At 36.9% G+C, this 15,468-nt stretch overlaps 1 protein-coding gene and 1 pseudogene across 21 annotated transcripts in view; one reads left to right on the forward strand and one right to left on the reverse strand.

The window, feature by feature from the left end:
- Mga (MAX dimerization protein MGA) overlaps window positions 1–15,468 on the forward strand; it is a 129,516-nt gene that overhangs the window by 53,164 nt on the left and 60,884 nt on the right. The gene's annotated exons all lie outside the window — the stretch shown is intronic.
- On the reverse strand, window positions 7,764–9,235 carry LOC114081768 (DDB1- and CUL4-associated factor 13-like; annotated as a pseudogene).

Here is a 15,468-nt window from a genome sequence, read left to right on the forward strand (position 1 = left end):
AGACTAGAGGATCAAGAGTTCAGAGCCAGCCTCAGCAACCAGGAGGAACTAAGCAACTCAGTGAGACTCTGTCTCTAAATAAAATACAAAGTAGGACTGTGGGGGTGCTGGGGTTCTGGCTCAGTGGTAGAACACATGTGAGGTAATGATTCAATCCTCAGCATCAAATAAAAATAAATGAATAAAATAAAGAAAATAAAGATATCATGTCTATCTACAACTAAAAAAATATTAAAAAAATAGGACTGGGGATGTGGCTCAGTTCAATCCTCGGTATGGGGGTCGGGAGAGGTTGGGGTTTTGCTCTCTTTTATTTAGTCATTCACCAAATAGGACTGAACACCTGGTTTTAGAAACCAAATAAAACACATTGCTCTAGGATCTTATATTCTACATAATTCCAGTCTCAGAATTCACAGATTATTCAGTTTTTCCATGTATGGCCTATGCAGATGTTTTCTCATTAGGTTAATTGCATTCTGCCATGTAGGGGCTCAGATATACGTATTTTTCTCCTAAAAGCACATCAGAAATAAGTAAGAATGACCTTATTATACAGAAAACCACTTTGGTTTAATAGGAAAAAAAAAGGATTCACGTGTGAAAATTAGACATGAAAATAGTTTTGTAAAGATAAGTTTTCCTGTTTTTTTTGTCTGAAACAGTACACATTATATGTCAGCCTTGTTGGAGAGGCTACATTCTGGGCTGGTGTTGTAGCTCAGTGATAGAGTGCTTACCTGGTACATGTTCATCTACAACTAAAAAATATTAAAAAAAAAAAAAAAGACTACATCCTGTAAAATGGATTTGATCACTCATCTGTGGATGGATGTTGAGACTGTTTCATATTTTTAGCCATTATAAATACTGCTTCAGTAAAATTTCTTATGCACATGTCCTTATACATTTTTATAGATACAAAGATCAGTTCTATTTATTTATTTATTTTTAATCTTTATTTTGTGTATTTATTTTTATGGCTGCTGAGGATCAAACCCAGGGTCCCACACATGAGAGCCGAATGCTCTACCACTGAGCCACAACCCCAGCCCCCAAAGATCCGTTCTTAAGAATGGAATTGCTTGGGTCAAAGGGTACGCAGATTTAAAATTTTGGTTAATTGCTGAATCACATTTGAAAAGTTTATAACCATTTATATTCCCACCTATAGTATGTGAGCCTACTGATTTTTGTGCATTTTTGTCCAAAACACTGTCCCCACTGTATAGTGGTTTCCCAGGTAGATATTATGCTTTCATTTTTCTGCAATTCATGCTCTACTTTTTTTTTTTTTTTTTTTTTGGTGGTGCTGAGGATTGAACCCAGGGCCTTGTGCATGCAAGGCAAGCACTCTACCATCTGAGCTATATCCCTAGTTCTCTGCAGTGATTTTTGAGGCCAGGGCTCCTCTGTGAGTATAATAACAGGATGTGCCCCAGTATCTCCAGGACCTGTGACAGAATCTTTCTTTCCAGGGTGGGTCTCCAGGGGTGTCCTCCATCTAGAAAGCCATGGCTTGACTTCTTGGAGGTGGAATGCTAAGAGGGTATGCAATACCTGAGAACATTCTCTCTCTCTCTCTCTCTTTTTAATACTTATTTTTTAGTTGTAGATGGACACAATATCTTTATTTCATTTTTATGTGGTGCTGAGGATTGAACCCACTGCTTCTTGCATGCTAGGCAAGCATTCTACCTCTGAGCCACAACCCCAGCCTAAATTCTGTATTCTTGAACCCTCTTTTTCTGGATTCTTTGACATCCTCTTTCCTTTACACTAAAAGGCTGCTTGCCCTATTGCTTTGGTCTTGTATCATACTTTCCAGTGTTTGTTGTATCTAAGCCATGTAATTGAATTTCTATTTTAGACCTTTTCCTCTTTATATCCCCCCCCCTGCCTTTGATACCTTTAGTGCACTTGGTTGCTGTATAGTATTGGTGTCACTGCATAATATTTTAGATCTAGTTTCATGTCTATTTTTATTTTATTCATTATTTTTCTTTAAAAAATATATTTTTAGTTGTAGTTGGACACAATACCTTTATTCCATTCATTTATTTTTATGTGGTGCTGAGGATAGAACCCAGGGCCCTGTGCATGCTAGGTGAGTACTCTACCGCTGAGCCACAATCCCAGCCCAATTTTTTTATTTTTTCTTTTTCTTTCTTTCTTTTTTTTTTTTTAGAGAGAGAAAGAGAATTTTCAATATTTATTCTTTAGTTTTTGGCGGACACAACATACCCGTTTGTATGTGGTGCTGAGGATCGAACCCGGGCCGCACGCATGCCAGGCGAGCACGAGCGCGCTACCACTTGAGCCACATCCCCAGCCCCTATTCATTATTTTTCTTTAACTACTTTGGATGTTTAGGCTTTTTAGCATGTTCATAGCATTTATCACTATGAAACTATCTTGTTTGTTGACTAGTTTGTACTCTTATTTCCCCACTTGTTGAATTAATATAAACTTTTGGAATATCAGAAATAACCATTTATAAACATGCATTTGATTTTTCATTACTTTGAGAGTAAAGCTTCAACCTAGCCAGGCATTGTGGTGCATGCCTGTAATCCCAGTGGCTTGGGAGATTGAGACTGGAGGATTGCAAGTTCAAAGCCAGCCTCAGCAAAATCAAGGCTCTAAGTATCTCAGTGAGATCTTGTCTCTAAATAAAAAATACCAAATAGGGTTCGGGATGTGGCTCAGTGAATTCTCTGAGTTCAAGGGAAGTATATCCCCCACCCCCCGCCCAAATCTTCAACCTGTTATTTAGTTTGACATATTTTTATCCATGGATGTTATATATATATTTCAGTGTAATTTTTAGGGGAAGATATTTTACCTTTTAGAAGTTAGACTTCTAAAGCAGAGAGGGAAGCTATTTTTCCATTATGCGTTTTCCAGGAGTTTAAGTTTTTTCCTGCTGTGCCCACTTTTTTTTTTTTTTTTCTTTTTTAGATAGGAAAAACAAGCAATTTTTCTTGATTTTGTTTTTTTCTCCTTCATGATCTTTCTTCAGGTTCTTTTATTTGTTGGTAACATTCTTTCATAAGTAATTTTCAGTTATTACCTAAATTTTCTCATTTTTTTTCCTTTCCCTACTTCGCTCCTTCCTTCCTTGTGTTGGATCAAACCCTGGGCCTTTCTCAAGCTAAGCATGTGCCCCTGTACTTAACTATATCTCCAGCCCTAGTTCTCCTATGATCTGTCTCCCCTAGCCAGTAAACTGTATATTCTCTCAAAAGTCACGTGTGACACATTTAAGAGATCAGCCAGTTTTTGTTTTTATTGTCAATATTGTAAAATTATTTGACCAATAAAATACTTCATCCTTTTAAGATATTACTATCCTAAGTTTTTGTTTCCTCCTCAGAATATTATCTTTTCAGCCATCACTTTGGGCATCAAAGATTAATATCTTATTCTGCCTACATTGTCATTTTCAATTGCATCCTTTCTTAAGACTCCAGATACCTTTTCTATAGAGATGCTTTCCAAAATGATTCCAATGTGGATTTTATATATAGCCCTAATATTTAGTTATAACTGTTGTTTCTTAAATATGAGAGTCATCTTTTGTTACTTTTTTTCCATTTTATTATTTTTCTACTGCTTCCTGGTATGTGATTTATAACCATTTTACTTATTACAACCATGCTTACTCAGATTCCCATTATTTTATTCCTAAATTTACTGCCATTATCTTGCCATTATTTTCTTCAGTCTCTCCTGCATAGTGCCACCAAATTAATTAAGTGGTTTTGAAGATTGAGCCGGGGGCCCCATGTATGCTAGGCAAGTGCCCTACCACTGAGCTTTTTTTTTAAATTTAGTTTTAGGTGGACACAGTATCTTTATTTTCTTTTATGTGGTGCTGAGGATCAAACCCAGTGCGTCACGCATGCCAGGCGAGAGCGCTACCACTTGAGCCACATCCCGAGCCCCCACTGAGCTTTTTTTTTTTTCCCCAGAATTTTATTTTCAGAAAAGGTCTTGTTAAAATTTTACTTCTGCTCAGGTTGGCCTTGAACTTACAATCTTCCTACCTCAGTCTCCCAGATGCCTGGATCTGTGCCAGTCATGTCAGAGAAAAAAGAAATACATAGTGGTGGTTGTGAAATTGCATTTGGTGTTCCTACCAATCCTGATGTGTAAGTATTTGTAACTTTGAGCTGAGACCTCTACAAATAAAAGTACTGTTTCTAGTTAAAAAAAAAAACAAAAAACAAAAAAACCCCCCAAAAAACAAATTGCTCCCACTTTTAACACTTCTGTTCAGTCTTGTACTATATGATATAGTATATATGAATTCCAGATGTGCGCGTGGTTCCTTGACATATTTATGTTTTTAAACATGTTTTTTCTTGTCATCCCTCTATTAAAGTATCCTTTAAGAGGCTCTGGACTGGTAGTATAGCTCAGTGGTAGAATAACTGCTTAGTATATGCAAGGCCCTGAGTTCAATCTCCTGTATTGTGTTCCCCTTCCAGCTCTGATTTACCCTCTTGAATTAGTGCCCAACTTACTAAATTGAAAATTTAAAACAAATTACAGATGGATGATTTTTTTAATATTTATTTTTTTTATTATAGGTGGACACAATATTTTATTTTTTATGTGGTACTGAGGATTGAACCAAATGCCTCAGGAATGCTCTCCCTCTGAGCCACAATCCCAGCCCCCAGATGGATGAATTAAAAAAAAAAAATTTTTGTAGTTGTAGATTGATAGAATGCCTTTGTTTTATTTGTTTATTTTTATGTGATGCTGAGGATCAAACCCAGTGCCTCACGCATGCTAGGCAAGTGCTCTGTCCATTCCCAGATGGATGAATTTTACAAATTGAACACAATCATAATCAACATTCATGTCAAAAAACCTCAGTAGTGAGTTTTTGGTCTTCTGAACTTTACCCACAGGATAATCATTATAACTTTTAACATTCCAGGTTATTTTTTCCTGTTTTTATGGAAATGAAATAATAATACCTTTCTGTGTTTGAGATTTTTAGCTCAATGTTGTGCCTTGCATTTTTATTGTCATATGTTGTAGATTGCTTTGTTCTCATTGCTGTATGGTTTTCTGCTTTTCATTTTTTTTTTGCATGGTGCTGTTGTCCATACTTAGAGTCGAGTGCATACTAGTTAAGAGTTCTCCCACTGAGCTAAACCCTAGCCCATCCACTTTTTCAGTGTGTCACATTTTATTGCCATTTAGATAGTTTGCATTCTTTTGGGCATTATGACTAGTCCATTCATGAACATTGTAGTTTTTATCTGCATGTGAGTGCATTTTTTGTGATCTTCCTACCAGTTTCCCAAGTAGCTGAGACTGAAGGTGTGTACTACCATACCTGGCATGTTGAGTGCATTTCTGTTGAGCATATGCTTAGACATGGAATTACTCAGTCATAGGTTATGCACACATTCAGTAGATTTCCAAAGTGATTTTACCAACTTAATTTTCCCTTATCTGTGAATAGGAGTTGAGGTTGTTCTTCATTCTTACCAGAACTTTATGTGTGTGTGTGTGTGTGTGTGTGTGTATGCATGTGTGTCACATTTGTGAGAGTTTGTTTCTGGGATCTTTGTTATAGTCCATTGGTCTGTGTTTATCTTCAGGCCAGTCCCACACTGTTTTGATTATTGTAGCAAGTTTTGAAATTGGGCAGTTGTGATTTCATTTCACCAAGTTCTTATTTCTCAAGATAGTGTTTGGCTATTTGGGATCACTTGAGATTCCATATGAATTTCAGCATTAGTTTTCCTACTTATTCAAAAAAGGCCCTTTGGATTTTAATAAGTTTTGCATTGAATCTCTATCACTTTGAGTAGTTTTCCAATCCAGGAATATGAGATATCTATTTTAAAAATCATTCGACATTTTTCAGTAATGCTTTTATAGCTTTCAGTATGAGAACTTTACTTCCTTAGATATCTATTTGTTGTTATTTTTGTGTGTGTGGTGCTGGAGATTTAATTCAGGGGTTTTGCATGCTAGATGCTAGGCAAGATTTCTACCTTCAGCTACCCCCAGTCCTGTATTATTTTTAAAAGATGCTATTATATATTGAACAATAGTTTTCTTACACTTTCTTTTAGTATTGCCTTTTGATGTTTTATACTGTATATTATTCATTGTATAGAACTGATTTTTAAGTATTGGTTTTTATATTGCTCAATTTTGCTGAAATTGTTCAAGTTAAAGTATATATAAAAGCAGTTTTTTTGTGGAATTTTTTGGAGTGATTTTTTTTTTTTCCTTCTTTATTGTACTGGGGATTGAACAAACCTAGGGGTACTTTACTACTGAGCTACGTCTCCAGCCCTTTTTTATTTTATTTTTTTATTGTTTATTTGGAGGCAGGGTTTCAAGTTGCTGAGACTGATCTTGAACTTGTGATTCTTTTGCCTCATGAGTCTGGGTGGTGTGGATTCTGGCTTGCAATCCCAGATCCTTAGGAGGCTGAGATGAGGATCATAAATTTAAGGCCAATCTCCCTGACTAAACAAGATCCTATTTAAAATAAAAAATAAAAAAAGGGCTGAAAATGTAGCTGAGTGTTAGAGGGCCCTTAGTAAATTATACCATCTGTGAATAGAGATAGCTTTACTTAACTCCTTTCTGACTTGAATTCTCCTTATAGTAGTCTCCCCTTTCCCATATTTTCACTTTCTGTGGTTTTAATTACCCATGTAATTCATGTCTGAAAGTACTCAATGGAAAGTTCTAGAAGAAACAAAATTTTGTCTTGGGGCATAGCTCCATGTTACAGCACTCAGTCCAGTGCCCAGTACTGCCCCCCCTCAAAAAAAAAGTTGTACACTGTTATATAAGTATTGTGATGATTTTTTTTGCTTTCTCACTCTCTTCCACTCAAGATGTGAATCTCTTTGTCCAGCATATCCTTACTGTATATGCTTTCTACCCATTAGTAGTTATCTCAGATTTCAGATGGACTGTGCAGGTATTACAGTGCTTGTGTTCAGTTAACTTTTACATAGTATTCTGATGCTACTTACATAATGACTAAGTCATTCAACTCCCTTTATTTCATCATGTAGACATTGTGTCATCTCATGTCATTACAAGAAAGGTGATTACAGTATAGTGAGATACCTCTAGAGTAAGATACCTCTAGAGAAAGAGGCAAACTTTCATATAACTTTTATTATAGTATAGTCTTATAATTGTTCTATTTTTTAATATTTAATTTTTAGTTTTCGGTGGATACAACATCTTTATTTTATTTTTATGTGGTGCTGAGGATTGAACCCAGCACCCTGCGCATGCCAGGCGAGCTCACTACCGCTTGAGCCACATCCCCAGCCCTGTTCTATTTTTGTTATTAATGTCTTAACTGTGCCTAAGTTATAAATTAAGCCGTATTGGGGGCTGGGGTTGTGGCTCAGTGGTAGAGTGCCTGCCTAGCACGGGTGTGGTACTAAAATAAAGTATTATTTCAGTCTACAACTAAAAAAGTCTTAAACAAAAAAAAAAAAACCTCACGAAACTTTATCATAGTTATACGTATAAGAAAAAACACATTATTTATAGGGTTTAGCAATATCCCTAGTTTCAGGCATCCACTGGGGGTCTTAGATTCTTTGTGAATAATACTACTGTATTTCTTTTTCTTGCCTACTTGCTCTAGATAGACCTTTTAGTACAAGATTGAATAGAAGTGTTCAAAGTGGGAGCAATATGTTTGTATTTAAAAAAAAAATAGAACCAATACTTTTATTTGTAGAGGTCTCAGTTCAAAGTAACAAATAATTACACATCAGGATTGGTAGGAATACGAAATGCAGTTTCACAACCACTACTATGTTTTTCTTTTTCTCTGATACGATTGGCACAGATCCGGGCTTACTAGGTTTATGAGGATTCATTTCTTTTGTCTAAGAGCTTCCTTCATGATGTGCTGCTCCTGATTCTCCTTGTAGATAGATTTTGGCAAATGTTGGTGATGAGCTATATATATATATATATTTAAGTTGTAGATGGATACAGTACCTTTACTTTATTTATTGATTTTTATGTGGTGCTGAGGATTGAACCCATTGTGTCATCTGTGCCAGGCAAGTGCTGTACCACTGAGCCACAACCCCAGCTTGAGCTATGAGAATGCTACTGAAGTTTTCCTTCAATTTCTGGTTATAATTGTTGATTGCTTTTTTCTCTTGATACAAGCACACCCAGTTTTTCAGAAGCATTGTCTTCTCACAGATGGATGTTTATTTCATCAGACCCACACATAATGTATTTGCTGTCAGAGTCCACTTTACACATAAAACATGTTGCATTCATTTTGGGTGATAGACTTCCCTCCTTCACCTTGTGTCAACAGGAAAGATTTGAATAGGTATATCAAAACTAGCAGACACAAACTCTTCCCTAGTCAGGGAGTAATCCACATCAAGCACTGCAGATAGATGATCCGTGTGGACCATTATGGGAATGTCCAGTGCATAGAAATCAAAAGTAAGTTGTAATCTTCATTTGCTGCAGTAAAAGTAGAAGCTTCCATAGGGTCCCCACAGATTTTATTTGTTCTCATATCTAAGACAATCTTTTACAGAATAGTAGCTTGTCTCATATCATATAGTACCATATTTCTGTCAGCACAACTTCCCAAGAGAAATGTCTCATTTGGGCAAAATTTAACACTTTCCATACTCTCAAATCCCCAGGCCATTGAACATACAGGATTCATTCTTTTTTTCTTTTCTTTTTTTTTTTTAGTTATAAATGGATACAATATGTGTATTTTATTTATTTGTTATTTTTATGAGTTGCTGAGGATTGAACTCAGGGCTTAACACATGCTAGGCAAGCACTCTACTGCTAAGCTATAACCTCAGCCAGGATTGATTCTTTATTCATTCCAAATGTCTGCTTGCCATCCTCATGTGGCAAAAGCAGGTTCTTTCCAGTGGTGATCAATTCCAGTATACACTGTCTTTCCTAACATTGTGTGTGTGGTTCTTCCTCTTCTCCATAGCCTGGTCCATCTGTCTTCTGTTGTTTCACAGTTTTGTCATCACCAACAGTAAAAGAAGTCCCACAAAAGCAAGTACACGTTCCTTGTACAAAATCTTCATGTGCTTATACTTAACTGTACAAATCACATTTTTGTTAGCCTATCTGTTAAGTCCCATTTGGTTTCATGTATGTAGTTGTTTGGATTCTGTGTCTTAGCATATTCACCTTCATCTTGGTGGCTCTTCATCCTGGACTCCTTGAGCCTTTTTTTTCTCCTGTTAAGTTCATCACTGCCTCCTCCCACATACTCTACTTCCAGCTCTTCACAATATAGGTTTTTTTTTTTTTTTTTTTTTTTTTTTTTTTAAGTTGTGGGTGGACACAATATCTTTATTTTATTTATGTGGTGCTGAGGATCGAACCCAGGGCCTCACACATGGCGAGAGGAGCACTCTACCACTGAGCATAGCCCCAGCCCCCACAATATGGTTAGTTTCTTTTGACAAGTGGCTCCTGATTGTGCCCAGCCAGACTGCGGCATTCATTAGCCCAATCGTGGGCAAATACCTGGTATTCTACTCCTTTGATACCTGCCGCAGTCTGGCTGCAGGCTGCAGCAAAATAACAGGCGGGGGCGGGGGGGGGGGGGTGTGTGACGAACAACTTGTGTAGATTGATACAGCAGGAGAGGGAGCCCTTTATTGCAGGACAGGAGCAGTATTTATACATTCCACAGAGCTTATCTAATTAGCATAAACTAGATACATCAGTCAACCAATAAGGAATCTCCACACTTAATGGCTCGCTTTTGTTACTTCTCAAACCACTCCCTCTGGCATTTTGCCAGGCACCATCCAGACTTGTTTACAAACTCTAACATTCCCCTGGCAAAATGCCAGGTGTTATTTTGACTTGTTTGCAGACTCTAACAGATACCTACTTTATTTTTAGAACCACACACGCCAAACAAAACAGCCTCTCAGGAAAAACCCTCAGAGCCCCAACTGCCACCACCGGCTTCCCACAAGCCTCTCTCTCCAATAGGAGCCTCTCTCCACCTCCCACAATCCTCCTGCTCTTGAGGCCGATTGGCTGGGTCACGTGGGCGGAGCCAAAAAAGTCCCCCAATGAGCAGCTCCGTGGTCTGAAAGGGCAGGGAAACAGCCCAATGAGCATCACCGCAGAGGAGCCAATCAGCTAGATGTTGCTGGGGCCGCTGTGAGCCAATCATCAGTCGGCAGCTGGAAGTTTGCTGGGGCCCCTTGGGCTGTGGCTCTCAACAACTATTGAGATTTTTATTGGGCTATCAGATTGTGATTCTCAAGAGTTCATTTCTTTTATTCTGTATATTTCCTTTTCCCAGGCATTTCTTTTTTTCTGTTAATTTAAGCACCTATTTATTACAAGTGTTACTTTAGTATATACTTTTAGTACCCCTATCCCTTTGTTATGGCAGATAGTAAATTACATTGTAATTTTCTCCTTTTTCCTACATTAGCCTTTAATGTGTGTTATTTATTTGGCAATCTTTGTGCCCATCAAAAATGACTGGTACTAGAAAGTGCTCCATAAATGTTTTCTGGATGATTTTATCAGTAGCTCTTAAGGCTTTCTAGATGTGTTTCAGAGTAGCTGCTAATATCACATATTAATTAACATTAGGATTTTTTGATGCATTGTTATGTACTGACAAAAATAATCCTGACATTCAAATTAGCTGGTGTGTATAATTCATTAGTTTAGGTATTCATCTACGTAATTTATTTGAATAGAAGTGACTTCTTTTTAAAATTTACCAGGAATTGCACTGCACCAGGGTTGTTCTACAGCTGAGCTACAGCTTTAGACCTTTATTTATTTATTTGGGTGGGTGGGGGTTACCCGGGATTGAATTTAGGGGCATTCAACCACTGAGCCACACCCCCAGCCCTGTTTTGTATTTTATTTAGAGATAGGGTCTTACTGAGTTGCTTAGTCTCGCTTTTGCTGAGACTGGCTTTGAACTCATGATCCTCTTGCCTCAGCCTCCCCGGGCACTGGGATTATAGGCATGTATCACCACACTTGGCTCCTTTTTTATTTTTTGAGACAGGGTCTTGCAAAGTTGTTGCCCAGCCATTAGAAAAAACTTCTTAGAAAAATGAAATTTAGGAATTGTTTTTAGAATCTCCCACCCCAGCAAACTTTCATGCATGATACATGTGTTTAAAACTCTCCTTCTGGGGCTGGGGATGTGGCTGAAGCTGCTAGTGCAGTCACCTGGCATGCATGGGGCGCTGGTTCGATCCTCAGTACCACATACAAATAAAATAAAGATGTTGTGTCCACTGAAAACTAAAAATTAAATATTAAAAAAATAAATAAAACTCTCCTTCCTGAGAGTTTTTCATCTAGCATGTTTTATTGCCCAAGAAGTTTTAAAAGTACCTGCTGCTGTAGCAGTGAAGATCTAGTCTTATGAGGTTCTCAACTACTGCAGACAAAACAGAAATCAAATGCTAAATGATAAAATGATAAATGCAGAAAAATACATTTTCAAAGTTGAGTCTTGAAATGTGATGATAATGAGAAAGCTTACCAATAAGCATAATTACTGTATTACTTGATATGGTATTTACTTGTGATATACCTAAGAACTAAGATAATTATGAAAGGGAAAAAAGAGTTGATGATTCTGGAGCTGGAGGTGGTGTCCTGTGCCTTTAATCCCAGGGACATGGGAGGCTGAGGCAGGAGTATCACAATTTCCAGGCCAGCCTCAGCAACTTAAGCCCCAAGCAAATGAAAGAGATCCATCTCAAGATGAAAAGGGCCTGGGATATAGCTCCGCATAATGTGCCCTAGGAGTTAGTCCTCCTCAGCACCCAACAATAAATAAATAAATACTTACCTACCTACCTACCTACCTGCGACTTTTCTTTGGTTTCTAATGACTTACCCTTTAAAAACTGACAGAAGCTGGACGCAGTGGTGCATGCCTGCCATCTCAGCCCAGCAGCTTGGGAGGCTGAGGCAGGAGGATCATGAGTTCAAAGCCAGCCTTGGCAATTTAGTGAGGCTCTAAGCAATTTAGTGAGACCCTGTCTCTAATAAAATAAAAAATAGTGCTAGTGATATGGCTCAGTGATCAAGTGCCCCTGAGTTTAATCCCCAGTACCCTGCCCTCTCAAAAAATGAATAAATAAAAATAAAAATAAATAAAAACAGAAGGAAAGGGGGTCGTGGCTATGGCTACATACTATAACATTAATAAAAATCTTTGTCACTTAAAACAGATGCCTTTTATGTTATGCAACATTATATAATAAAGTTGTAACAAAGAAAAATACTAATAAAAATGTTTTCACCAGTTATGTGAAGTTTTTGAAAAAGGGGATGTTATTTTATCTTTCACATTTAAGTCTGTGACCCATTCTGAATTAGTTTTTGTGTGTGGTATAAAGGATAAAGGTTTATAATTTTCCAGGTGCTCTCATTTATTGAAAATTGCACTGGTGCTTTGGAAAAAACAGGTGACTTTATATAGAGGTGGGTCATTTTTTTTTGACTGAATTCTGTTCCATTAAGTTGTCTGTTTTTTGCCAGTACCAGATTGTCCTCTTGATGTTAGGCTTATAGTAAATTTTGGAATCAGATAGTATAAACCTTCTACTACTCCAAGATTATTTTGGTTATTCCTTCTCCTCCTGCTGCTGCTTCCTCTTCTTCTTCCTCTTCCTCCTCCTCCTCTTCCTCCTCTTTTTCCTCTTCTTTTCTTTCTTTGCATTACTAGGAATTGAACCCAGGGGTGCTCTACTAATGAGCTACATCCCCAGCCCTTTTGATTTTTTTTTTTTTTGAGGCAGGATCTCCATAAATTGTTCAGTTTGGCATTGAATTTATAATCCTCCTGCCTCATTCTCCTGAGTTGCTGGGATTACAGGCATGTGCCACCCCACCTTGCTTGTTTTTATTCTTTTTTTTTTTGGGGGGGGGAAGTGTTTAAATTTTTTAATGAAACTTATAATTGATATTTAAAATAATTTCCTTTTTTGATAATATAGAAGTGCAATCAGTTTTTAGATATTGACTTTGTATCTGGTTACCTCTCTGAATTCACTTAACTACAGTAGTTTATAGATTCCTTTGGATTTACTACATATGCGGTCATCTTACCTGAACAGAGTTTGTTTTGCTTCTTTCTTTGCAGTCTTCACCCCTGTGTCTGTCCTCTTTCTTACTCTCCCCGTCATTTCTTTCACCTTCTCCCTCTATCCTTCCCGCTTACTTTACTGAATGAACTTCCAGTATTGTGGACAAATAGATATTATGATATTGGGTATAGTTTTTTTTTTTTTTGTAGTATGTTTTATCAGATTGAGAAATTTTCTTCTATTTACCATTTTCCTGAGAATTATTAAGAATGAGTGTTGGGGCTGGAGCTGTAGCTCAGTGGCAGAGCACTTGCCTACCATGTGTGAGGCACTGGGTTCGATCCTTAGCATCACATAAAAAAATGAAACAAATAAAGGCACTCTGTCCATCTACAACTATTTAAAAAAAAAAAAAAAGAATGATTTTTGAGTGGCATCAAATGATTTTCTTGTATCTATTAAGATGTCTCCCCCCATATTTTGTTAATATGGTGAATGACATTTATTTTGGGGGGGCAGGGTCTACTATTATATGAGCATTGCATTCTTGGACTAAACGTTACCCGGTTGTGATAATATCATTCTTTTTAATATTGCTGGACTTAATTTGCTGAAAATTTGCTTAGGTTTTTTTCACCTAAATTTATGGGAGATATTTATTTTTAGTTCTCTTTCTGATATTAGTACTAGGACTTTGCTTTCCTTAATAAACAGGTTGTGAAGTATTCCATTCTTTTGAGTTCTCCAAGTTTGTGTATTGTTTTTTTCATTATGTGCCCAATGGAATTCATCAGTGAACCCACTGAGTTTTCTTTGTTGGCAAGTTTCACAAATTCAGCTTTTTTATTATTTTCTATTTCATTGATTTTCCTTTGATGTTTATTGTGTGTGATCCACTTGCTTTTTCTTTTTCTTTTTTTAAAAAAATATTTATTTTTTAGTTGTAGTTGGACACAATGCCTTTATTTGACTTATTTTTATGTGTTGCTGGGGATCGAACTCAGGGCCTCACGCATGCTAGGCAAGCACTCTACTGCTAAACCCCAGCTCCAGCCCTTGCTTTTTCTTTAGTTTGCCTAATATCAGGGTTTGGCAGAGTCCATTTGTTGGAACACAGCTGTGCTTATTTGTACTGTATTATCAAATTTTATGTGTTTTAGTGGCAGAGTTGAGTTGCAGGAGACATGGTATCATCTTGAGAAATTTTTACAGTTTAGCTCTTCACAGAAAAAAATTTGATTTCTGACCTAGAGAATTGATTTTAGCCCTTTTCCTTGATGAATTTAAAACTACAAATTTGCTTTCACATATTTCAGTATGTTACATTTGTGTTTGTTATTGATTTGTAGTTTGATTCTATTGTTGTCAAAGAACACATGACTTAAAACCTTTGAAATTAGTAAGGATTTTCTTTATTTACCAACAGAATCTGTTTTGATTGATAACTTCCTGTATACTTTAATGTGTATATTATATAGATCTTGGATATAATAGTGTTTGGTTTGGTTTTGTACTGGAGATTGAACCCAGGGATGTTTTACCATTGAACTACATGCTCAGTCCTGTTTGTTTTTCATTTTAAGATAGGGTCTCGATATGGTGCTGAGTCTGGCCTCTAATTTGTGATTCTCCTGCCTTAGCCTCCAAAATTGCTGGGATTACAGCTGTGTGCCACTGGGCTTTGGCCTTAGGTATGACTTTAAAAAAAAAAGTCTCCATTGGTATTTGCTGAGCTTCTTGGATCTATGGGGTTCAAATCTTTCATTATTAGATTTTACCTTCAACTATTTCTCTATCTTATGAAACTGCAGTTGTTAATACACTAGATCTTTTAATGTTATTCTTCAGTCTAGGTGATTTACTACTTTAAAAATTTTGAACTCACTTCTAATTTCAGCTTTGTTACACGGCTCCTTTCTCTGTCAAGATCTTGGGAACCAAGATCTGGAAGAGTACAAGTTCTGTCTTTGCTTTCAGGCCACTTTCTTCTAATGACTATTGCTTATTCCACAGAAGTTCTTTGAAGGATAAGTGGACAGTAGTGGAGACTGGTTTTCTTCTTGGGGCTCTTACAGATTCTGTTCTGCCTATTCCCAGGCATTAAAAGTGTGGCTGGTTTCTCTGCTTTTTGGGGGAAGATCTTTGCCTACAACTCTATTTTTTTCTTTATGTATTTAGGTAGGGTGAATGCTACTAAGGGTTGAAAGCAATAGTAATTTCTGGTCAACTAGAGAAGTCTGGTCCTTCTCGAAAATTCAGTTCATTTAGACTTACTTGTGTCCAGAAATCTTTAGTGGCTTTTAAGAAAAATAATTTATTTAGTGTTTCTCATTGAAGTGATGATTTT

This window comes from Marmota flaviventris, chromosome 2, assembly GCF_047511675.1.
Source record: "Marmota flaviventris isolate mMarFla1 chromosome 2, mMarFla1.hap1, whole genome shotgun sequence".
NCBI classification, from domain to species: domain Eukaryota; kingdom Metazoa; phylum Chordata; class Mammalia; order Rodentia; family Sciuridae; genus Marmota; species Marmota flaviventris.